The following is a 25,783-nucleotide window of genomic DNA, read 5'->3' as shown; positions in this document are numbered from 1 at the left end:
TCAGGCAGCAGGACAATGTGGACAGCAGCAAGGCAGGAAGCTAAAGTAAAGACTTTAGCTAGTGGAAAGGGAGACAGGAAACAGGTTGGACATTGGCACAGTGAGGAAGAGGCATTTAGAATAGATGTATTAGTTTCTTTTCTGGTTGCAGCATGGTGTTTGTGCACAGCAACAGCATAAATCGTGTCAATTTCCAATTCAAATGTGTTGGCAGGAGTTGCACTGAATACGGAAATGAACTTTGCTGGGCTTAGACATGGAGAAAGAGAGGACTGCAGATGCTGGAGACCAGAGTTGAAAAGTGTGGTGCTGGAAAAGCGCAGCAGGCCAGGCAGCATCCGAGGAGCAGGAGAATTGACGTTTCGGGCCTGAAGATGGGCTTAAACATGGCCATCACTGATGCGAGTTGACTTTAACTCTGCATATTTCCAAACAGTAATTACAAGAAAAAGATTAGACATCCTTTCACAGTGTGGACGTTGCAGTCAATGACACAAAAGAAGAATTGCCAACAGCTAACAAAGAAAACCCACTGAAACACATATGCCTACAGAGGCACCAACAGCCTTTCATTTATTTAATTGTTTCAGAGAATAAGGGTATCATTAGCTAGAGAAATACTTACTGCCCATCCCTAAATGCTCTTGAGAATGTGGTGGTGAGCTTCCTTCTTGAACTGCTGTAATCCATTTTGTGTGGGTACATCCACAGTGCTGTTTGTGAAAGAGTTCCAAGATTTTGTTTCACTGACAGTGAAGGATCAGTTCAATGTCAGGACAGCGAATGGCTTGGAGAGGAATTTGTAGTTGGTGGTGTTCCTTTGTAACTGCTATCCTTGACTTCTAGATAGAAATTATTATGGTTTGGAAAATGATGCCTAAGCAGTCTTTTTGAATTTCTCCAGTGCATCTTACTGATGAGACATACTGCCGCTACCAGACTCTGTTGGTGGCGTGAGGATTGAATGTTTGTGAATGTGGTGCCAATGAAGCAGGCTGCCTTGTGCTGGATGCTATCAAGCTTCATAAGTGTTGTTGGAGCTGCATTCATCAGGCAAGTAGAAAATATTCCATCGTACTCCTGTCCTGAGCCTTGCAGATGGTGGATGGGCTTTGCGGAATCAGGTGGTGAGTTACTTGCTGTAGTATTCCTAGCCTCTGACCTGCTCTCACAGCCACTGAATTTCTTCAGCAATTCCAGTTCAGAGTCTGGTCAGGACGTTGATAGTGGGAAGATTCCACAACAATAATACATTGAATGTCAAGGGGCAATGCTTGGATTTTCTTCCTTTCAATATGGGCATTGTCCTGGACTTGTGTGGTGCAAATGTTAGTTGCTACTTTTTAGCCCAAGCTGGGTATTGTTCAGGTTTTGCTAATCATGCACTGTTTTGGTCTCTGAGGAGTCATGAATGGTGTTGACCACTGCACAATCATTAGTGAATCCCCATTTCTGACCTGACGATGGAAGAAAGGTCATTGATGAAGCAGCTGAAGATAGTTGAGCCAAGGGCACTACCTTGATATAATCCTGCAGAGACATCCTGTAGCTGAGATGACTCACTTCCAACAACTGTCTTCCTCTGTGCAAGGAATGACACTGACCAGCATAGAGATTTCCCCGTGATTTCTATTGACTCCAGTTTTTATCGGAGTCCATGATGCCAAACTCAGTCAAATGCTACTTTGATGTCAAGACCTGTCACTGTCAGCTCAGCTCTGGAATTCTGCTCTTTTGTCAATGTTTGAACCAAAGCTGTAATAAGGTCAATAGCTAAGTGCCTTTGGCGGTAGCCAGACTGAGCATGAGTGAGCAGGAGATTCCTAAGCAAGTGCTGTTTGATATAATCCTTGACAACCCCTTCCATTATTTTACTGACCATCAAATGTATATGGATAGGATGGAAATTATCCAGGCTGGATTTGTCCTTTTTGAGCACAGAGCATACCTGGTCAATTTTCCACATAGTTGAGCAGATGTCAGTACTGTAATGTCTGGAAGAGCTTGGCTGGGGCTGCAGCATGCTCTGGAGCACACGTCTTCAGTATTAAAGCCAGCATGCTGTGAGGGCTCATAGACTTGGCAGTAACAAGTACGAGTGTGTGGTGCTGGAAAAGCACTGCAGGTCAGGCAGCATCCAAGGAGCAGGAGAATTGAAGTTTCGGGCATAAGCCCTTCATCAGTGTTAAATGCTTAACTGTCCACCTCTATTCATGTCTCAACATGGGAAGCTGCAGAACTTGGATCTCACCTACCTTGATGGGGGATTGCTTAGTCTTGTCTATTGCTTACAAGTGTTGTAGCTTTTAGGTATGCATGCTTCCTGCACACTTCATTGGGCCAGAGTTACTCTCCTCTGCTGGCCTTGAACTTATAGATTGTATTAAAGTATAATTCTGCTCATTTTTGAACTGTGGTGGTGCTACACAACACGGTAAGCTCATGCTTACCACTAATTCAAGTAGCTTCAATTACGATTTCACAATTCTCAAAATACTGTTGATATATTTCTCAATCGCACTGTAGCAAAACATGCAGGTTTTTGGCAAGTGTGTTTCTTGTCAAAAGTAGAAAATAAATTGGGAAAAAGATTTTCCAACAAAAAACAGATAACCACTCTACTTGACATACTGGAGTGAAGTGTGGATGATCTGGAGATGCAAGAAAGGTTTTTTTAGTCAAAAACAATGATTTTGAGATTGCTTCAAGGAACATAGGAGTTTTTTTTTCAACACAATCCATTTCACAATTTACATTGTTAATTTAAGGGGCATAAGATTCTATTTTAATTTGTAGAATCAATGTTTAGAATGTATGGCGACAAAAAAAAATACCTTATTCCTAGTTTGCCCTCTCTATTGACAATAATATCTACTCAGTTTCCAGTTGAAAATGGAGTGAGGCTTTGATGTTTGCTCCATGAGATCAAACTGCTGAAAATAAAAATAAACACTGCTTGGAAGCAGAAACATGTAGAATTGGATATGTGGCACAACCTGAGACATGGAGTACACTGTCAATATGTGTACTGAATCTGCAACTGAATACCCATAGACATGTCATTGCATCACAAAATTAGCATATTGCTATACTCAAAAGCATGTCACACAAAAGTGCAACTGGAGACTGAGTACTTAAATCTGGGATTTTTGAGAGAGAATTCAATGCAGCAACAGAGGTGGTGGTGCTCTGGCCTTTTCCCCAAGAGTGGTTAAGGATATCTCCTCGGGGTTGGAGAGGAATTTAAGAATGGGAACAGAATTCGATGGCACCAACAACATAAGTACAACAATGAAAGAAGGCCTGCTAAGCAGCTGAGGGTTAAATTAGAAAGCAGAAGCCAATGTGACCATAGCTGGGAATTCAAGGTGTGAGGTGTCTGAAGTTTCTAAAGGCAGAAAGATTGGAAAAGAAGAAAGGGCAGCTCAGATAACAAAAAGTGGGTAGAACAGTGAGAAATGATCTTGGTTTAGAAGATCAAATGAAGAATACTTTTTACAGAGGTGCAAAATAACAAAGGAAGTTACTGATGAGAGTAGTTTGTAGGCACCCTGACAGTTGGACAGAACAAACGCAAAATTATGGGGCCTATGAGAAAGATATTCCAATTAGATAGGACACTTTAATAAAAACAAAATACTGCAGATACTGGAAATCGGAAATAAAAATGGAAAATGCTGTAAAAACTCAGGTAGTCTGTCAGCATTTGCGAACACAGAAACAGAATTAATATTTTGAGTCTGGTATGACCCTTCTTTGGAAGATTCTTCAAGATATATCATCATATAAATTAGATAAATCAAACTGGCAATGGTAGCCTGAAGATGAGTTCACAATATATGCAGGACAGTTTCTTACCGCAACGCATTTTGGAATCAGCCATGGAACAGACTACTTTACACCTGGTAATGTGCATGAGATGTAATTAATATATTGCTTCATTACAAAGAGTCCACAACTTAAAAGTATATGGAGTCATAGAGATGTACAGCACAGAAACAGACCCTATGGTCCAACTCGTCCATGCTGACCAAATATCCCAATCCAGCCCCACCTGCCAGCACCCGGCCCATATCCCTCCAACCCCTTCTTATTCATATATTCCACTGACCTACCTGATCAAGATCCCGTTGTAATCCGAGGTAACCGTCTTCGCTATCCAATATGCCTCCAATTTGATGTCACCTGCAAACTTACTAACTATACCTCTCATGTTCACAGCCAAATCATTTATATAAATGATGAAAAGAAGTGGACCCAGCACCGATCCTTGTGGTTACAGGCCTCCAGGATGAAAAACAACCCTCCACCAACCTCTGACTTCTACCTTCGAGCCAGTTCTGTATTCAATAGGCTAGCTCTCCCTATATGCCTTGAGATCTAACCTTGTTAACCAGTCACCCATGGGGAACCTTGTTGAACGTCTTACTGAAGTCCATATATATCATGTCTACCGCTCTGCCCTCATCAATCCTCTCTGTTACTTCTTCAAAAAGCTCAATCAAGTTTGTGAGACATGATTTCCCACACACAAAGCTATGTTGACTATCCCTAATTGGTCCTTGCCTTTACAAATAAGGTGTACATCCTGTCCCTCAGGACGTCCTCTAACAACTTGCCCATCACCGACATCAGGCTCACTGGTCTATAGGTCCCTGGCTTGTCCTTACCACCTTTCTCAAACAGTGGCACCACATTAGCCAACCTCCAGTGCTTTGGCACCTCACCTGTGACTATCAATGACTTCAGCAAGGGGCCCAGCAATCGCTTCCCTAGCTTCCCATAGAGTTCTAGGGTACACCTGATCAGGTCCTGGGGATTATTCCACTTTTATGCCTTTCAAGACACCCAGCACTTCCTCCTCTGTAATATGGACATCTTTTAAGATGTCACCATCTATTTCCCTACATTATATATCTTCCATGTCCTTTTCCATAGTAAATACTGATGCAAAATACTCATTTAGTATCCCCCCCATCTCCTGCGGCTCCACACAAAAGCCACCTTGCTGATCTTTGAGAGGTCCTATTCTCTCCCTAGTTACCTTTTGTCCTAGATGTATTTATAAAAACCCTTTTGATTTTCCTTAACCCTATTTGCCAAATCTATCTTATGTCCCCTTTTTACCTTCCTGATTTCCCTCAAGTATACTCCTACTGCCTTTATACTAAGGATCAACTCGATCTATCCTGTCTATACCTGATGTATGCTTCCTTTCTCTTAACCAAATCCTCAATTTCTTTAGTCATCCAGCATTCCCTATACCTACCTTTAACCCTAACAGGAATATACTGTCTCTGGACTCTCATAATCTCATTTCTGAAGGCTTCCCATTTTCCAGCCATCCCTTTACCTACAAACACCTACCCCCAATCAGCTTTTGAAAGTTCTTGCCTAATACCATCAAAACTGGCCTTTCTCCAATTTAGAACTTCAACTTTTACATCTAGTCTATCTTTTTCCATCATTACTTTGAAACTAATAGAATTATGGTTGCTGGCCCCAAAGTGCTCCTCCATTGAATCCTCAGCCACCTACTCTGCCTTACTTCCCAGTAGGTCAAGTTTTGCACCTTCTCTAGTAGGTACATCCACATACTGAATCAGAAAATTTTCTTGTACACGCTTAACAAATCCCTCTCCATCTAAACCCTTAACACTATGGCAGTCCCAGTCTATGTTTGGAAAGTTAAAATCCCCTACCATAACCACCCTGTTATTCTTACAGATAACTGAGATCTCCTTACAAATGCTTCTCAATTTCCCTCTGACTATTAGAGGGTATATAATACAATCCCAATAAGGTGACCATCTCTTTCTTATTTCTAAGTTTCACCCAAATAACTTCCATTTAAACTGGTGAAATGTGTCATTCAGTTTCAGTGTCAGAAATTTAGTTTTGAAACTATTGCCCTAAACTTAAAAGAAGGTAATTACAAAGGGAAAATATAACAGTTTGTTAAAGTTGACTGAAGAGTAGGTTAAAAGGTAAGATGGTAAAGAAGCACTGGCAGATGTTGAAGCAGCTGCTTCATACCTCTCAATAAGATTAGATTAGATTACTTACAGTGTGGAAACAGGCCCTTCGGCCCAACACCGACCCGCCGAAGTGTAACCCACACATACCCCTACATTTACCCCTTACCTAACACTACGGGCAATTTAGCATGGCCAATTCACCTGACCCGCACATCTTTGGACTGTGGGAGGAACCGGAGCACCCGGAGGAAACCCACGCAGACACGTGGAGAACGTGCAAACTCCACAGAGTCAGTCGCCTGAGTCGGGAATTGAACCCGGGTCTCAGGCGCTGTGAGGCAGTAGTGCTAACCACTGTGCCACCCACAAAAGGGTTTATTCCATGAGATAAAAATCCTCTAAGAAGGATGCATCATCTCTGGCTAACTAAGGATGGTACCAAAATGAAAGAAAAGATGTACAATGCTGCAGATTAGCGATAGACCAGAAGACTGAGAAGTGCAGAAATCAGCAAAAGATGGCGTGGAACATAACAAAAAGTAAGAAATTGGAGTGAGAGAGAAAAGTAGCAAGAAATATAAAAACAGTCAATAAACATTCTACAAGAAAGAGGAGACTGAAGAAGTCATAATTGGAAACAAGGGAGTGGCAGAGACTGAAAAAGTATTTTGTATTTGTCTTCACAGTAGACAACATCAGAAAAAACAGAAGAGCAGGGAAAAAGCAACAGAGAACTATTTGAAAAATCACAACCACTAGGAGAAATATAGCACGGATAAAGAGCTGACTAACCATTAGGATACTGAGATTCATGAATAAATGGAGTCATTTTAAGGTGGACAAACTATCACTAGTGCAGCATTTCAAGTATCAGTGCAGGAACCTGAACTGTTTACAAGCATTTTTTAAATTCATTCACAGGATGAAGGCTTTGCTGTCTAGGCCAACATTTATTGCCCATTCCTAATTGCCCAAAGGCCAGCTGAGAGTCAAACACATTCTGGAGTCACATGTAGGCCGACCAGATAAGGATGGCAGTTTCTTTCTCTAAAAGACATTAGTGAATCAGATTTTTTTTTACAACAATCAACAATGGATTCATGGTTATCATTAGACTCATAATTCCAGATTTTTTAAAATTGTATTCAAATTCCACCATCTGCCAAGGTGGGATTCAAACCCAGGTCCACAAAACATTATCTGGATCTCTGGATTAACATCCAGCGGTAATACCACGAGGCCATTGCCTCCCCTGAAACCTACAGTAATGGGAAATAAAAGGACCAAAATGTTGGTTTGGGAGAAACACACAGTTCTAGTGATAAAGATGGCTCAGTGGTAAGCATCGCACCAGGGACCGGGTTCAATTCTTATCCTGGGTGACTGCCTGTGTGGAGTTTGCATGCTCTGACAGTGTCTGTGTTGATTTCCTCCGGGTGCTCTGGTTTCCTGGGCAGATTAGGTGGATTGCCATGATAAATGCAAGTTACAGGGAAAGGGTGAGGGAACTGGCTTGGGTGTGATGCTCTTCTGAGGGTCGGTGCAGCTTCAATGGACCAAATGGCAGCTTTCCGCACTCCAGGATTCTAAAAGTTTAGTGGATAGAGTATAAATGTTGAAAAATGTGAAGTTGTGCATTTTGGCAGGAAGAAAATAAAAGCAGAATATTATTTAAAGGAAGAGGGTGTACAAAGTGCTGTGATATAGAGGGAACCTTGTTCTAATCATAGATATCATCGAATTCCTCCCGCGTGGAAACAGGACATTTGGCCCAACAAGTCCATATCACCTCTGAAGAGTAACCCAACCAGACCTATTCCTGCTGCCCTAGTACTCTACATTTACCCCTGACTCATACATCTAACCTACACAGCCCTGAACACAATGGACAAGTTAGCATGGCCAAGTCACCTAACCTGAAAATGTGTTGCTGGTCAAAGCACAGCAGGCCAGGCAGCATCTCAGGAATAGAGAATTCGACGTTTCGAGCATAAGCCCTTCATCAAGTCACCTAACCTGCACACCTTTGGATTATGGGAGGAAACTGGAGCACCTGAGGAAAATCACACAAAGGGAGAGTATGCAACCTCCATACAGACAGTTGCCCAAGGCTGGATTCGAACCTGGGTCCCTGCCGCAGCAGTGCTAACCACTGAGTACTGTGCCACCCCTTATTGGACTCATTAATTCTGTTTCTCTCTCAACAAATGCTGTCAGACCTGCTGACCTTCTCCAGTACTGTCTGCTTTGGTTTCAGAATTTCAGCATCCACAACAATCTGCCTTTAGTTTAATGTCAGACTGCTGCCAATGGGATAGAGTTGGTTGCTTGGGAATGGAGTTTGCTGCACAGACTGAAGACAAAGTCTTCCCAATGTCAAACAAGTTGAAATTAACCAAAATCATTTGGAATGTTTTAGATGCAAGGCAACACAACACTTGAACTTAATCAAGGCCAGGATTTTATTAGTGATTTACAATGTCCCTTTTAGATCATACACTCCATTCTGGAGTGAAATGTGTTTGGATTCAATTATAAAATGAATCAAAACCAATTAGAAAAAACCTGTTCTATGTACAGAAACAAATTTGCAGATTTAGCTGCAAGGCTTATGCATGTATAGACATGAGGGTTAGATCATGAATGTGTGGGATGGCATCAAGGCCTCTTCTGCAGCACAATAATCCAACAGGCACAACAGCTCCAACTATCATCACTGAAGCCCATCCCCAAGGAATGAAACTGGGAGCAATTCAGTAGCACAAACTCACTATGAAGAGAAATGCATTTCAGAATTATATTAGTCTCATAGTATATGGTGCACAATGACTCTTTGAATGTAAATGAGGTGTTAGCCACATGCCTTTTCCACTTCAAATTATTTGTTAAATAGTTCAGAATCTCAAGTTGAAAACTACTCGTCTTATAGAGAAATTCCAACTTTCAGCTTTTGTTTTCTCAAGCATTACAGACATAAACCCAAATAGCAGGTTGCACAGGATCTGACATGAGCCTGAAATTTCCACAAGTTTCTATGCAGACTACTGAGTATAGGAGTTGGGACAATATGTTGAGGTTGTACAGGATGTCAGTGAAGCCACTTTTGGAGAATTGTGTAGAGTTCTGATCACCATGCTATAGGAAGGATATTATTGAATTTGAGTTTGCTAACTGAGCTGGAAGGTTCATTTTCAGATATTTCGTTATCATACTAGGTAACATAATCAGTGGCCTCCAGTGAAGTAGTGGTAGTATGGCCCATTTTCTATCTGTGTGTTTAGGTTTCCTTGGGTTGGTGATGTCATTTCCTTTGGTGATGTCAATTCCCGTTCATTTTCTCAGGCAGTGGTAAATGGGATCCAAGTCGATGTGTTTGTTGATACAGTTCCGGTTGCAGTGCCATCCTTCGAGCAATTCTCGCACATCTGTGTGTTTGGTTTGTCCTAGGTTGGATGTGTTGTTCCAGTTGAAGTGGTGTCCTTCCTCATCTGTATGTAAAAATACTAGTGAGAGTGGGTCATGTCTTTTTGTGGCTAGTTGACGTTCATGTATCCTAGTGGCTAGTTTTCTGCCTGTTTGTCCAATGTAGTGTTTGTTACAGTTCTTGCAATGCATTTTGCAAATGACATTAGTTTTACTTGCTGTACCTTGGTTAGCTTGCACTAACCAAAACTTGATATAGATATTGCACAACTTCCCTACTTTTAAATTCTGCCTTTCTTGGAAAAAAGCCTGGTGCTTGGATTAATTTTCACGCTGTCTTACTAACCTGGAGTGCCACTTTAGTAATTAGGTGCCTTTGTTTCCTTGTTCTTTCAGGGCATGGCTAAGTCAGGTTTAGTTCCCTATTCATACCTGCCCGGAGAGTAGCAAAGACCTAACCACATTCCTGTTTTGACGACGACCTGGGTAGCTTACCCAGTATCTTGACAAATGTTTATTCCTCAGTCATTAAAACAGATCACTGGTCAGTGTCACATTGCTGTTTGTGAGAACTTGTCATGCACAGATTGGTTGCCATGTTTAATGACAATGATGACTACATTAAAAGTGCATTTTAGGCATTTGAGAACTTTGGGATGTTATGTGGTGATAGACCAGAAAAGGTAAGGACATCAGTGAACCAGTTGGGGCTTTATGACAATCAACAAAGGACACATAGTCACCATTAAGAATTAGAACTAGAATTCCTGCAGAACGGAAACAACCCAGCAAGTCTACACCGACCCTTTGAAGAATAACCCACCTAGACCCATTCCCCGATTACTCTACATTTCCCCTGAACAATGCACCTCACCTTTACATCCCTGAACACTATGGGCAACTTAGCATGGCCAGTTCACCTAACGTGCACATCTTTGGCTGTGGGAGAAACCAGAGCACCCAGAGAAAACCCATGCAGACACAGGGAGAATGTGCAAACTCCATACAGTTGCCAGAGGCTGAATTTGAACCTGGGTCCTGAGCGCTGTGAGACAGCGGTGCTAACCACTGAGCTACTGCGCCGCCTACTGAAAAATTAAGACTAAGTTTTTGAAAATTCAAATTCTATGGTCAGATTTGAACACATAGCAAGAAAAGCAGTTTGGGATTCTGGATTACTAGTCTGGTGATATTACCATTAAACTATCATTTCCCTTCTCTCCAATGAGGATTGAGACCTTACACAAACTTACACTTCGAAAATTGAACAAAGCAAGAGCACAATAGCTAATTATATAGTAGTCACGTACTTTAGTCAAATATTAATTATATAATACAATACAGCACAGAAACAGGGCCTTTGTTCCATCAAGCTTATGCCAATTCCTAACTCTTATTGCCCATATGTGGTTTCTATCCCTCGGTTTGCCTCACATTCATGTGTCTAACAAGATATGCCTTAAATGTCACTAATATGCCTCCTTCGACAACCTCCACTGGCAGTGCACCCAAGAAGCCCACCACCCTCTGTTAGAATTTTTTCCTGCGCTTCATCCCTAAACTTTCCCCTTTCACTGTGAAACTGTGCCCTCTTATAGTTGGCCTTCCTCCACCCTGGGAAAAAGCCTCTGACCATCCATCCCATTTATGCCTTTCATAACTTTGTAGACCTCTGTCAGGTCACCCCTTCGCCTCCGTCTTTCCCGCGAAAACAATATGACCCTATTCAATCTCGCCTCGCAACTGAAACCCTCTAGACCAGGTGACACCCTGGTAAACCTCATCTTTAACAGGTCTTTCTTTCTAACAAAACATAACATAACATCCCAAAGTTCTCAAATGCCTAAAATGCACTTTTAATGTAGTCGTCATTGTCATTAAACATGGCAACCAATCTGTGCATGACAAGTTCTCACAAACAGCAATGTGACACTGACCAGTGATCTGTTTTAATGACTGAGGAATAAACATTTGCCAAGATACTGGGTAAGCTACCCAGGTCTTCTTCAAAATACTATTTTTGGATCTTCTCTTATCATCTCAATTGAAAAATGAGGAACAAAAGCTAAATTCATGTTAGCATGTTGTTATTTCAATGCAACATGTTAAAATAAATGCTGTACAGTTTGTGGAATGAATGACATTTATTAATGTTCACATCCATCTCCTTTCCTCTACACAAAATGAGAAAAGTAAACTAAACATGGGGCAGTGATCAGGAGTTAACAAAACATAATTTAAAGACCATATCTTTCCATTTTTCTGTCATCTTTATTGTGGAATAAAATTGGAAAAGGACTGTTTTCAAAATCAAGTACTGTTGAAGGGATTGCTGCACTTTTTAAAAACAAGTTATCATTGGGGCAGCATGACGGCTCAGTGGTGAGCACTGCTGCCTCACAGCGACTTCAGGCTAGGTGGATTAGCCACAGGAAATGCAAGGTTACAGGGATGGTTACAGAGGATAGGTACAGACTCAATGGGCCAAACAGCCTAGCTTCCGCACTGTAAGGATTCTATGATTCTATAATGCTGTTTACACTGCTACTTGTTCAAGCAGTGAGGTAAAGACTAGAAATGGGCTACAGTCAGGAAGCATATACAAAGAGAGATTCAGTGGTCAACAAGTAACTAATTGGTCTGTAGAAAGTTGTCAGTGTCAAAGGGCCTCTGCCTGCCAACAGCAATGTTACTGGCTCCCATTTAGATGAAAAGCTTGTGGATGTGAATATTTGGTCAGAAACCATAGGACCTCTGCAAACAAAAGGTGCTGTCCTTTTCTCTGCAGTTGTGTAAACTGTCAGAGACTTTATAAGAGACTTTATAGTGGGCGGCACGGTGGCACAGCAGTTAGCACTGCTGTCTCACAGCGCCTGAGGCCCGGGTTCAATTCCCGACTCAGACGACTGACTGAGTGGAGTTTGCATGTTCTCCCCGTGTCTGCGTGGGTTTCCTCCGGGTGCTCCGGTTTCCTCCCACAGTCCAAAGATGTGTGGGTCAGGTGAATTGGCCATGCTAAATTGCCCGTAGTGTTAGGTAAGGGGTAAATGTAGGGGTATGGGTGGGTTGCGCTTCGGCGGGTCGGTGTGGACTTGTTGGGCCAAAGGGCCTGTTTCCACACTGTAAGTAATCTAAAAAAAGTATCTGTCACTCTGCGCTTTCTACAGGCAAATTAAAGTATTTGGACAAAGAAGATTGAAGAACAGCAGGTCCCGACAAGCCAAAAGGATAACCTGTGCAAACCCTGGGAACAGGGACCATTCTCAGTCTTTCCCTCTGCCCATAACACCCATCCATTTTGTATCTTTTACATGTGTGAAGGGAGTTTATAAGGGGGTTAGAGTTTTAACTAGTAGAGTTCTGTGCTGGCAATTTATAATTGTTTATCTGTAGCCAGAATCTATTTATTTGTAAGAAATAGTAATTCTTGCTAAGGATAGAAACCTAGTCTGTGCTTTCAGTCAACCAGAGTCTAAAAGAGGGGGAAACAGGGGAATTTTTCGTACTTCTTTAAAATCTTTGAGGCAACTCTGAGAATAGCTTTGCAGTGTGCTATACTAGTGAGGGGTAACAACAAACAAAATGTAATATTGTGATCTTTGGCATTACAATTCATTTAGAAACTAAGTAGAGAACTCATACAGCAGTGTATTAGAAATAAGTTCTAATTAATAAGAAGAAAATATACACCAATACAGATGGAAAGACACAAGCTGTACATTGCTACCAACAGAAAGGGGTTAACAGACGTGAAAACAAATACAAAAATAAGTGCCAGTAGTCAATTCACAGTACTCCTAAAAGTCACCCAACATCAAACTTTGTAGAAAGAAATACCTTAAATTTCCCAAGGAATTTTACGACTCCTCGTCAATAGTTACTTTATTCTGCCAGTTTGTCAATGGAAAACCACAAGGAGAGACCTCTAGCAATCTTTACTTAGTTAAAACCGAAAGATCCATTTGTTACTTCAAGGATCTCAACAACATTTTTAACATTTGCTTGAATGTTAGTGAATACATGAGTTTATTGTATAATTTTATTGGTAATGATTAAATAATTGACACAATGCCCGAGTAACTTTGGTTCATATATCTCATTTCCTCTGATGTTGCACAAGCTATCTAGTTTTGATTTTTTTTGACATAACAGACTGCAAAAGAGATGGTAGCCCTGTTCATTACTGTAACAGCAGCACAGACGTAACTCCAGTACCAATATATTCAACTGTAATAATGCAAATAACTTACCTTTTTAACACATTTGAAGCCTTGGTTACTCACACATCTTCATAGATATCCTATGAAATTGGAAATGCGTTCCATTTTAACTTCCCTGCAGCTGTGAGTTCACCATTACTTTTCGTTGACATACAGCAGACTAGAGGGATACAAACATGCAGGCATTTCACTTTGACTGGAATGAGATGTTCAAAAAGAATACTGATTCTCTTGTCTGCTGGAACCATCAGCGCAAGTTGCCATGGAGAAAGGAGCTGCTTAGAGGCCTGAAGGAGCAGCACACTATGCCACAAGACATACGAGACAGTAATGGCCAATCAGCAGAAAAACACATCTCACTGCAACCAGGAGCTTCCCTCAGCTCAGCATTAAAGACTGCACCCGTGATCTATATGCAAAGCCAATCAACAAGCTATGCAACCATTTAAAATGAAAGGCTCCTCCTCCTGATACATTGATGCTTTCTACTAAAAGCTTTAAATATTGCCAGAAATTTCATTTTTCAATTTAAGTGGAAGGCGATAACTAGCTAATTAATAAATCAACACTGGCAGATTACTTAATGAGCTAATGTATTTGGAAGAATGCAGTTTCTTTTCTCAATTGTGGTCAAATTTCGCCGCCATCAGCAAAAAATCTGGTTTGTGAACAAAATCCTTTAAATATTCTATACGTGCATCGACCTGATCTCAAGTCATTCAACCAGTAATCAAACAGCAACACTGCTTTTTGCCCCAGGTCTACTTTTGTTCCCCTACAATGAATCTCTGATACACGTTTTTGTCATTAAATCACAATCAGCACCTGATAAAACCTTAACGTCACTCTGCTCCAATCATGAATAACTGCTACTTGCATAATATGCAAGCCTCAATACACAGACTGGCACCTAAAGCCAAATTCAGAACAAAAGGAATGTGCAACCTCCAATGACCGTATTGTTGCTTAGCAACTCAGATGTGGTCTTGGCATCAGCAGTCTTAATGGTCACTCTTCTGAACACTGTCTGCAGCAGTGCTTTTCACTGCTTTGCATTTCTGGAGCTTCTCGTAAACACAAAAATAACAGTGGCTCATCACTGCAGGTAGTTAGTTGTGTGCTCTCATTTTTACATCCTTAAACTTATATAGCTAACACATCAGCATAGAATGCAAGGGAAAAATTAAAGAACCCCATTGAGGGGCAAAAATTGTCATGAGATATTAAAAATCATAAAGTGTGCTGCTAGATTATTGACTCCTCCTCAAGTCTTTGGCATCACAGATGTCAGTGTTCAGCCAATTTGATTCATTCCATCTAAGATCAAGAAATGGCTGAAGGCTATGGGCACTGACAACATCAGGGCAACAGCACTGAATACCTGTGCTTCAGAACCAGCTGACCCCTCGCCATGCTGCCAAGTACAGCTCTACCATTGGCATCTACTTGACAATGTAGAAAGTTGTCCAAGAATGACAGTACACAGAAGTCAAGACAAATCCATCCCAACCAATTAGTGACAGAGTCATGCAGCAGGAAAACAGACCCTTCGATCCAACTCATTCAAGCCAACCAGGTTTTCCAAACTAAACTGCATTTGGCCTATATCCTTCTAAATCTTTTCTATTTATGCATCTGTCCAAATGTCTTTTACATATTGTAACTGTACCTGCATCTACCACTTCCTCTGGAAGTTCGTTCCATACATGCACCACCCTCTGTGAAAAAGTTGCCCCTCAGATCCCTGTTGAATCTTTCCCTTCTCATCTTAAACATATGCTCTCCAGTTTCAAATTCTCCTACCCCAGGGAAAAAAAAACTTTGCTATTCACTTTATCTATGCCCCTCATGATTTTATAAACCTCTATGAGGTCACCTCTCAATTTCCTATGCTTCAGGGAAAAAGTCTCAGCCTATCCAGCCTCTCCCTATAACTCAAACCCTCCAGATCCTCTGATATCCTTGTAAATCTTCTGCATCCTCTCCAATTTAATAATACATTTCCTACAGCAGGGCGACCAGAACTATACACAGCACTCCAAATGTAACCAATTGCAGTCCCAATCAACAAGCTATGCAACCATTTAAAATGAAAGGCTCCTCCTCCTGATAATTTAAAGCTTTTAGTAGAAAGCATCAATGTTTGTCAGAAATTTCATTTTTCAATTTAAGTGGAAGATGATGCCATCAACAAGGCTGTTACACAGCACTTGCACAGTAATAGCATGCTCACTGATAGTCATTTTGACTAAGCTGGGCATTGGGTTCTTGATCTCAATACAGTGTTAGTCCAAAAATGGATAAAACATCTGAACTCAAGAGGTCATGTGAGACTGACCCAGTTGGCCTCAGGGATCTCTAGCAAAACTGAAGTGAATGAGAATTATATGTGGGGGGGGGGGGGTGTCATAAAAGGAGGATGATAATGGTTGTTGGAAGTCTGTCATCACAGTCAAAGGACATCACTGCAGGAGGTCCTCAAGATAGTGCCCTAGGCCCAACTATTTTCAGCTGGTGGTTGACCAGTAGATTAATGGGGCAGTAATGGAACAGGTTGGGTACAGAGCATACCAGGTAAATTGTTAGCTGCAATGCTGTAATTGTGCTGGAACAGCTTTGACTAGATGTTTGGACAGTTGTGGCATACTATCTTCAGTACTGTTGCTTTTCTTCTTCTTACTCAGTCTCAGGACACGGGTAGTACTGGTTGGGATATTTATTGTCATCCGACTTGCCTCTGGGAAGGTAGTAGCGAATTGTCTTCTAGAACTACTGCAGTCAATGTGCTTTAGGCAGACATCAGGTGGAATGAATCAGATCGGTTGAAGATTGCTGACTACTTCAGGAGGAGAATGAGATGAATTGTCCACTCAGCACTTCTCACTGAAGATGGATGTAAAAGCTTTAGCACCGATTTGCTGGGCTATTCTATTATTGAGAACTGGGATATTTGAAGCACATCCTGGAGTTTAATTGAGCACCAGCATTTACAGCTGGATGTTGCAGTACTACAGAATCCAATCTAAGCTGTTCAATTTTTATTTAACCAATTTTTCTAATCAATAGAGATGTTATTACTCATCTCTGGAACAGGTGGTAATTGAATGCCCAGTCCAAGGGTAGGGATTTTACCACTGCAGCACAAGAGGACCTCTGATCTGTCCAATGGGGAAAGCCTTGTCTAATACATGCAGTTTCCACTGTTCAGCAGGCAAATACTCCTGTATTGCGACACCTAATTTTTAGGTATGGCTGGTGCTGCTCTTGGCATTCCCTCCTGCACTTTCCATTGAACCAGGCTTGATGGTAGACTAGAGGGCAGGGCGGACCATGAGGTTACAGACTCTGGTTTAATAGGTGATAATCAAGCTGAGGTTTTTGTTCAATCTTACAAATCTCATGAGTAACATAAATACCAACTGTTTTTGTCAACTGGATTCTGGTCTCTCTATTCCCATGGCTAGAAATATGAGTAAGCTAGAACAATTGTTTTTCTTTTCTATTGTATTAAAGTTTTACAACAGCTAACTGCAATGAGAAGGGTGAGTTCTTCTGAACTCCCAGAAAGATTAATTCTAAGGAGCTAGTGAGAGTTCTGATTTTGTGTAGAGTTAATCATAAAGAGGTTTATTCCCCATTCTTATTATTCTCTAGTTCTCACACCCAATCTGTACCTCTGAAACACATCTCAAATCAGCTTCATATATTGTCTACTTTTAATCAAGGCAAAACCCACAGTCTCAACCACTGTTTGATTAGTTCAAGCATTCGTACCTCTCCAATACCAACTTTTTGAAACTTTTTGTTCTTGGATAAAACTGGATTCAATGCTTACCCCATGATGCCTTTGACAATCTGGCACCTTAATTGTCCAAACTCATCAGAAAAATGACAAAGGAGCAAAACTGAGAGGAGGCACTTTATCAGGCAAAATTAAATAAAATTGCAGTTATTACTTCTACTTGGAAGGTCGGTGATTACCACTCTTGGTTAGGAATGGAGAATGCATGTTTGGAAGAATGATGCAAGACATGTACAGCCAGATCAATGATGTCAACTGCAACTACAACTACAACTTGGTTTGGCCTTTGATCCACAAGGTTAAATTCAAGGATTTAAACTCTGAGACTTACAAACCAAATAGTTACACTTACTGATTGCAGGTAGGCATTTAGATTCAAGGAACAGAATTCTAATTTCCAGTCTATGTCCACATGATTGGATAGTCATGCTCTAGCTGGATGTGCAGAAATTTGATTTAAATCCATTTGCTCATTTTGAGAAGGTAAACATTCGAAACAGTTCCAGTAAATTATTTTCGATATTATGCACGCAGAAGCAATAAGTGCCCTCATGCTCACAAAAAAAATCAATAGGTCTTCCAGCAAGGACGTGGAGCTGCATAGGTTTATTGATGCATGTCAGTGTTGAAAACAGTCCTGACTTAATTTGTTTATTGATTTCACACAATTGTTGAAATCACAAGATTGACAAGAAGCATGAAGGACTGAGATTGACACACCCACAGTTAGGGAAAGTCATAGAAATTTATTGTGTTTTTTTTAAACAAAGGAAACAAACAACTACTTCTTCATATTTGGTTGATGCACCAATTTTAGGGAGATCAAAAATTCTGTTTGAAGCAATAAATGCAAAATAGAGAGCCAATGACCAAATCAGGTGCATTTGGTACCACTGGTCTGCACAGTAACTAGAAACCACTGCATTCATTATATGCAATATCTTTGAATTACCATTTGGACTGAGCTATGAAACAAACTAGTCATTCTCAAGAAGTCAAATGCAATAATCAAAGCCCAACAGTTTAACTTCTATAACAAATTTACTATTTTAACAACATTATAATTATAAAAGCAAATTTTTTTTTTTACAGAAAGTACTTGTCTTCAACAGTGTGTTAGTTTACTAAATATTAAACAAGATGCAATGAGTTTCTAGTAGCTGGGTAGGAATACCCAATGGAAATTCAAAATAATATTTATACAAAACTTATAATCTATTCATAACATTTAAGATCTAATTAATTATAAAAATGAAATGTCAAACATTAATGCCCTTTTGGGAAGGAAATCTGCCATTCTCACCAGTATGGCCTACATGTGACTCCAGACGCTCACAGCATGTGGTTAATTTTCAACTGTCCTCTCAATTGGCCAAGCAAGCCCTCAATTACACAAGACTGCTACAGAAAAGTTGAAAAGGAATAAAATCAGACAGACTACCATGGCAACGTATCAACAATTGCACACCCAGCCAAAATAACCAAAGTCCTTCTCACCAAAGTCGGGAGATTTGAGCCAAAATTGAGAGAGCTATTTAACATAGTAACCAAGTAGTAGGTTATATTCATAGAATCATGGCTTACAACCATTTTCATCACCATCACTGAGTAGGAGCAAGATCATTCCGTTCATCAAGCCTGCCCCGCTATTCAGTTAGATCATGTCTGGTCTTCCACCTCAATGTCACTTGCCCACATTTTCTCCATATACCTTGATGATATTAGTCTCAAGAAAACTATCAATTTCTGGCTTGGACATACTCAATGTATGAGCTTCCACATGCTTCCAGGGTAGTGAATTCCATGGTTTCAACATGTTTCACCTTGTCTCAGTCATAAATGGTTTACTCCTTATCCTGACCAATCTGGTCCACTAATGTCCTTCAGGGAGGGAAACCTGCCAGAATGCCTATGTGACTCCAGACCCACAGCAATGTGTTTGACTCTCAAGAGGTCTTAAGGCAATAAATGTAGGGGTTCTAAGAAATCTTCTTGAAATAAATGCCAATTAAACATGCGGTTTTCTAATCACCTGCTGCATCTCCAGGATAGATTTTAGTGACACACAGATAAGGACGTTCAGATACTTTTGGACACCCACACTTCCTCAACACTTAAGCATTCTGCTTTTCGGTTTCTTCTACCAAAGTGAATAACATCACTCTTACTCTAAATATATTCCACCAATCATGGTTTTGCCCATTCACGCAGTTATTTTAGCCCTCTTGAAGTCTCTCTACTGAACACCCATTAAATAAATAAAGGATATAGAACTGTACAGCACAGAATCAGGTCATTTGGCCCACGCTGTTGTGCCAAACATGATGCCAAATCAAATTAATCCCTTCTGCTTGCCCTTGGTCCATATCCCTTCATTCCTTGCATATTCATGTGCCTTTCTAAAGCCCTTCAATGACCCTATCATATCTACCTCTGCCACCACCCCTGGCAGCATGTTCCAGACTCCTACCACTCTCTGGGAAAAGACTTGCCCCTCACATCATCTTTGAAGTTTCCCCCTCTCAGCTTAAATGCATGCCCCCTAGTATAGACATTTCAACTCTGAGTAAAAAAAATTCTGTCAATCCTATTTGTGCATCTCAATTTTATAGACTTGTATCGAGTGTCCCTTAAGCCTCCGCCGCTCCAGAAAAAAACCCAAGTTTTTCTAGCATCGCCTTATTATTCATATGCTCTAATCAAGGCAGCATGCTGGCAAAGTTCTTCTGTACACTCTCCAACGTCCTCACATCCTTCCTGTAAAGTGGTGACCAGAACTGAATGCAACACTGTGTGTGTGGCCTAACCAAAGTCTTATAAAGCTGCAACATGACATCCTGACTTTTGTACTCAATTCCACAACCCACTATTGTGGCATCATAAATGTGAAAATGTTACCACTGGTCCCCACATCCAACTAATTTATGCAGATTTTGAAAAGCTGTGGACCTAGCACTGACACTTTTGGCACCCTACTTGAAACAGCTGATGATCCGTTTATTTCTACTCTGCTTTCTGTCTATTCATCAATTCTCCATTCATACTGCTTCATTTCCCCAATGTTACATCCAGGCTCACCAGAGGTGGCATTACAGTGACATAGAGCCAGGTGGATGTTTTTGTGAGTGCTTAATATGGATTCCAAATTCATTACTAAGAGTAGCTCAGTTACACCACTACTGACCGGGTTGGCCAAATCCCCAAGAACATAACTGCTGGTCTGAGCCTGTGGCAAGTGGTGTGAGCACCAACAACATAAAGTCCTGTCTTCTCAATGAACACATCCACCATTGTGTTGTGCAGCACTACCACCTTGCTAAATGGGACGGATTTCAAACAAAAACTGGAAAGCCATGAGGCGGTCAGTATCATCAACTACTGTCTCCTGGCTTAGCATATCCCTCATTCTACCATTACCATCACCATCCAGTGGAGGGGGTTTAATCCTGATTCAACCAAGAGTGCAGGAGGACATTCCAGGTGCAACATCAGGCATGCCTGAAAATAAGGTGTCAACTTGGTGAACTTCGATCAAAGAATCACACATGCTAAACTGTAGAACCTCTCCTCCCTGACTATCACCTTCATCCCCTCCCCCACTCACCTATTGCACTCTATGCTACTTTCTCCCCACCCCCACCCTCCTCTAGCTTATCTCTCCACACTTCAGGCTCTCTGCCTTTATTCCTGATGAAGGGCTTTTGCCCGAAATATCGATTTCACTGCTCCTTGGATGCTGCCTGAATTGCTGTGCTCTTCCAGCACCACTAATCCGTGCTGGCTGTACGGCCTATTTCTATTCCTGTGTTCCTACAATCCCAGAAGGTGAAAGGTGTAATAGAAGTGCAAGTTAGTTCGTCAGAACAATCTTGAACCTCAGTGATGAGCTAATTAAATAGCACATCTTCAATATAATTTCCAAAATTAAAAATGTACTTATATTTTAACATTTATCAACAAGGATAATTTTCTAAAACTTCTAATACTCCATAATAAGAAATCTCCATTCCGGTGGCTGATTTCCAGCCATTTGCTAAGGAGAAACTGCCGTCATTTCACAAGGGATTAGGATCACAGTGTAAGCTTACATTTCACAAATAAACTCACAATGTTCTCACAATGCAGCATACACATTTTTAAACAGGTACATTCTGTCTAATGACAAGAGAAAATCGGAACAACTTTAACGTTCACAATTACTTCTCAGCGTCTACACTCTTGATCACTGCCAGCAGAAATAGTAAAGTTTAACAACAGCAGAGGTTCTTGATTTAGCTAAATAAATACTGAATTAATCAGATAAAATTTTAACTTCATTTCCAATTATATCAAAAACTATGAACAGTCAAAATATTCCAAGTGGAGTGTTCAAATTCCCATTTTAAGAATATTTGTTTTACATCTGCTTTTTCACAATATATATCTAGCATACATTTAGAATTAACAGTTACTTATTAAAAGTTCAGTATTGTGAACACAAAATTTTATTAAGAATTAAGAACATTTTAATGCGAATTTGAAAGGGTGGGCAAAGATAAAATCTGTACAAACAATCGATTCCAAAATTAATTTACTGTAACTGTAACACCATGGAGTACACCATTGGTCTCATCCTACTATTCCACAGGACACTGTCATAAAACAAAAATAGGTTTTCCTGCTATCAAGAAGGTCACTTAAATATCTTCTCCCCATCAGGTTTTATGGACAGAAATGGAGAGGCATTGCTCCTCCAATTACAGACTGATTCTTTCCTGTGCCTGCTGCAGGTGAGTACTGACATCCAACAATGTACAGTGCCCTGCAGTGTAAATGAAAGTGGAAAAATTTGGGTATAGCCTTGTGCAGTTCTATGCTAGTGAGAAGTATTATAATATTCATCAGCTTCAGTTAAAATGTTCCCTGCATCAGTTAACCGGAAGGTTCAAGAGCATTAATGCATTGTCAGGAACAGTTTGTGACATTGCAAACCAGGTTCTTGACATTCAAACAGGGCACTTGGCTTGGAGCAGCAATCAGGAGACCCTGCAGCAGCATCCAGAAGTTGGGGAGGGACGCAATAATTGGGAAACTGCTGTGGGAACACCAAGAGAATCTTCAGTGTGGCTCTGTCGACATCATAACTTCAAAAGGTGACAGGGGCTCCGGATTTGAGTACTGGGCACCTGACAATTAATGGTTAACCCTTTCTTATCCTACAGTTTAGAGCAGTGGAAACTCATTTACAGTTGGCCTTTTCACAATCTTCGTGATAGACTAGGATGTCTAACAAAATAGACTAACAATTACACTTTAAGGCCTAAATTATACGTTTAAATGCTGGCAGGAGAGGCCAGATAAGCTGAATGTACAACTTGTCACATATGAGGAATCCTGGATGCTGCCGGTGACCACGTGTGCAGGACGTGCTCCCAGTTGCAGAAGCAGGAGCTGCAGGTTTCAGAGCTTGACCATCAATTGGAGACACTGGCATATCAGTGAGGCTAACAGTACATGGATAGCATGTTTAGAAAGGCAGTCACACCACAGCTCAAGGGCCTAGAGAAATGAATGGAATAGGTGACCACCAGACAGTTCATAAGAACAGGCAGGTAGTGCAGGTGTCCCGTACGGTCCCACTCTCAAACTGGTATTCCATTTTGGAAGCAGATGAAGGTGCTGGTACCTCGGAGGAATGCAAAGAGAATCAAGCTTCTGCCAATGACAAGCAACCTGACTGTACAGGGGGCTTGGAAGAGCAGTAGTGATAGAGGATTCTTTAGTCAGAGAAGCAGACAGGCATTTCTTATGTGTGAAGACCTGACTCCAAGAGGTGTGTAGCCTCCCTGGTGCCAGGGTCAGAGATGGCACAAAACAGCTGCAGGGCATCCTGAAAGGGGTGATGAATTAAAGGTCATGGTACATGTTGGGACCAATGATATGGGCAAAGTAAGGAATGAGGACTTGTATCAAGAGTTCAGGATGCTAGGCAGTATATTAAAAAGCAGAACCTCAATAGCTGTAATCTCTGGATTACTCCCAATACTATGCACTAGCGAGTTTAGAAATGAATGTGTTGCTCAGGAGTTGACACAAGAGGGAGGGTTTTAGATTCCCATTTTTGGGAAAGATGGGACATGTACAAACAGGATGGTCTGCACCTAAACCACATTGGGACCAACATTTGCAGGTAGGTTTGCTCGTCCTATTGGGAGGAGTTTAAACTAGTCTGGCAGTGGGGGAATAGAGACAGAATACTGATGAAACAGAGACACATGTTACTGTCTGTGTGGCGTTTGAATGTTCTCAGTGTCTGCATGGGTTTCCTCCAGGTATTCTGGTTTCCTCCCACAATCCAAAGATGCTTATGTTAGGTGGATTGGCCATGCTAAGGTGCCCATAGTGTCCAGAGATGTGTAGGTTAGGTGGATGAGCCATGGAAAATGGTGGGTTACAGAGATAGGGTAGAGGAGTGAGTGTGAATAGAATGGTCTTGAGAGAGAGGGGCAGTATAGCTTGATGGGCAGAATGTTTTACTTTCACACTGTAGGGATTCTATGATTCCATGATCATACTACAGCAAAGGAAGCAAGTCATACTGAGTTCAGCTATGTTAAGTGTCAAGACCATAATGCAAGATGGTCTTTTACTTTAATGCTCAGAATATAATAGGTAAGACTGATGGGTTAATGCCACGGATTGACACATGGAAGTATAATATTGTTGCCATCACAGAAACATGGTTGAGAGAAGGGCTAGACTGGCAACTCAACATTCCAGAATATAAGATCTTTAGTGACACACAGGAGGGTGTAAAAAAGCTGTTGAGTCACACTATTAATTAAGGAGTCACTCACTGGAATAAGGAGAGATGATATCTTGGAAAGGTCTTCAAACGAGGTTTTGTGGGTGCAACTCAAGAATGTGAAGGGGGTAGCCCCTTACTGGGGATGTATTATAGGTCCCCAAAGAGTCAGTGGGAAGTGGACCAGCAGGTGTCTACGAATAATAATAATAATAATCAGGTAATGATATTCAGAGATTCCAACTTTCCCAACATAAATTGGGGTACTCATAATGTGAAGGGTTTAGAGAGGGCAGATTTCCTGAATTGTGCTAGGGGAGTTTATTGTATCTACTGTATACATAGAAGGCGCAACAAAGCATGGTGCAGTGCTGGTTCTAGCTCTGGGAGAGAAGCCGGACAACTGTTCAATGTGGCAGTGGGGGAACATTTAGGCGATAGAGACCACAACACAGTATGGTTCAAATTTGATCTGGACAAGGAAAAAGGTGGCTTTGGATTGGGGGGGCAGGCAGATTTTATTTTAAAAAAAGCAGGATGTGGCCACAATAGACTGGGAATAACTCCTCACAGGCAAGTCGACAGCAGAAGAGGGGGGGGGGGGGGGGATCAAAAAAAAGCTGGGGATAATATCCTTTCGAAGGAATCGAACTGGATTTCAGGACGAAGAGCAGGCAAAAGGACAATTCAGGACTGGATGAGGAAGAGGAGTAGGACACTTAGAAAGTTCAAAGGGAGTAATTCATCTCTGCAGGAATACTGAAAGTGCAGGAGGGAGTTTAAGAAAGCAGTTAGAGGAGCAAAAAAGGAGGCATGAAAAAAGACACGTGACCAGGATTAGGGAAAAATCCTAAGATACATTAAACAGAAGAGGTTGCCCAGGGAAAGAGTAGGGCCCATTAGAGGCCAAGGGGGCAATCTGTGTGTGAAATCACAGGATATTGGAAGCGTGCTAAATGAATATTTCTTTTCAGTCTTCACTCTGGAAAAAGAGACTATAGGTACAGAATTCAGGAAAACGAACTGTGGGGAACTTGCACAATTTCACACAGGAAATGGGATTTAATAGAGGCTTTGTCGGACTTAAAAACAGACAATTCCCCTGGCCTAGATGAATTGCACTCCAGGCTGCTGTAGGAGGCAAAGCCGGAGATTGCAGGACCTGTGACACAAATCTTCAATTCTTCTCTGACCAAGGGGAAGTGCCAGAGTACAGGAGGACAGCTAATGTGGTTCCACTTTTTACAAGGGTTGGTAGAGATGAACCAGGAAATTACAGACTGGTGAGTCTCCCATCAGTAGCAAGATTTTAGCAAAACTTTTGACAAGGTCCCATATGGGAAAACAATTGAGAAGCATGTGGAACTGAGGGAACCTTGGCGAGATGGATCAGAAACTGGTTTAGTAATTGGACATAAAGGATACTGGTAGAAGGCTGTTTAAGTGACAGGAGGCTGGTGTCTAGCGGTGTGCCACAAGAAACAGTACTGGGACCCTGATGGTTTATTATATACATAAGTGATGTAGATGAAAATGTGGGGAGTGGGAATGTTAACTAGGCATTTTAATTAGGTAT

The 25,783-nt window shown here is 41.2% G+C and overlaps 1 protein-coding gene across 6 annotated transcripts in view; it reads right to left on the bottom strand.

The window, feature by feature from the left end:
• Window positions 1–25,783, bottom strand: part of LOC132827008 (membrane-associated phosphatidylinositol transfer protein 2) — a 538,978-nt gene that overhangs the window by 311,079 nt on the left and 202,116 nt on the right. The window contains exon 1 of one of the 6 annotated variants that reach the window (XM_060843353.1): window positions 626–762. The exons of the other annotated variants lie outside the window; for them this stretch is intronic. The gene's annotated coding sequence lies outside the window, so the exon portion shown is untranslated. Of the gene's footprint in view, window positions 1–625; window positions 763–25,783 lie in introns of those variants that run through there. 6 annotated transcript variants of the gene reach the window in all.

This window comes from Hemiscyllium ocellatum, chromosome 24 (assembly GCF_020745735.1).
Source record: "Hemiscyllium ocellatum isolate sHemOce1 chromosome 24, sHemOce1.pat.X.cur, whole genome shotgun sequence".
NCBI lineage: Eukaryota > Metazoa > Chordata > Chondrichthyes > Orectolobiformes > Hemiscylliidae > Hemiscyllium > Hemiscyllium ocellatum.
This window is presented reverse-complemented; position numbering and strand designations above follow the sequence as displayed.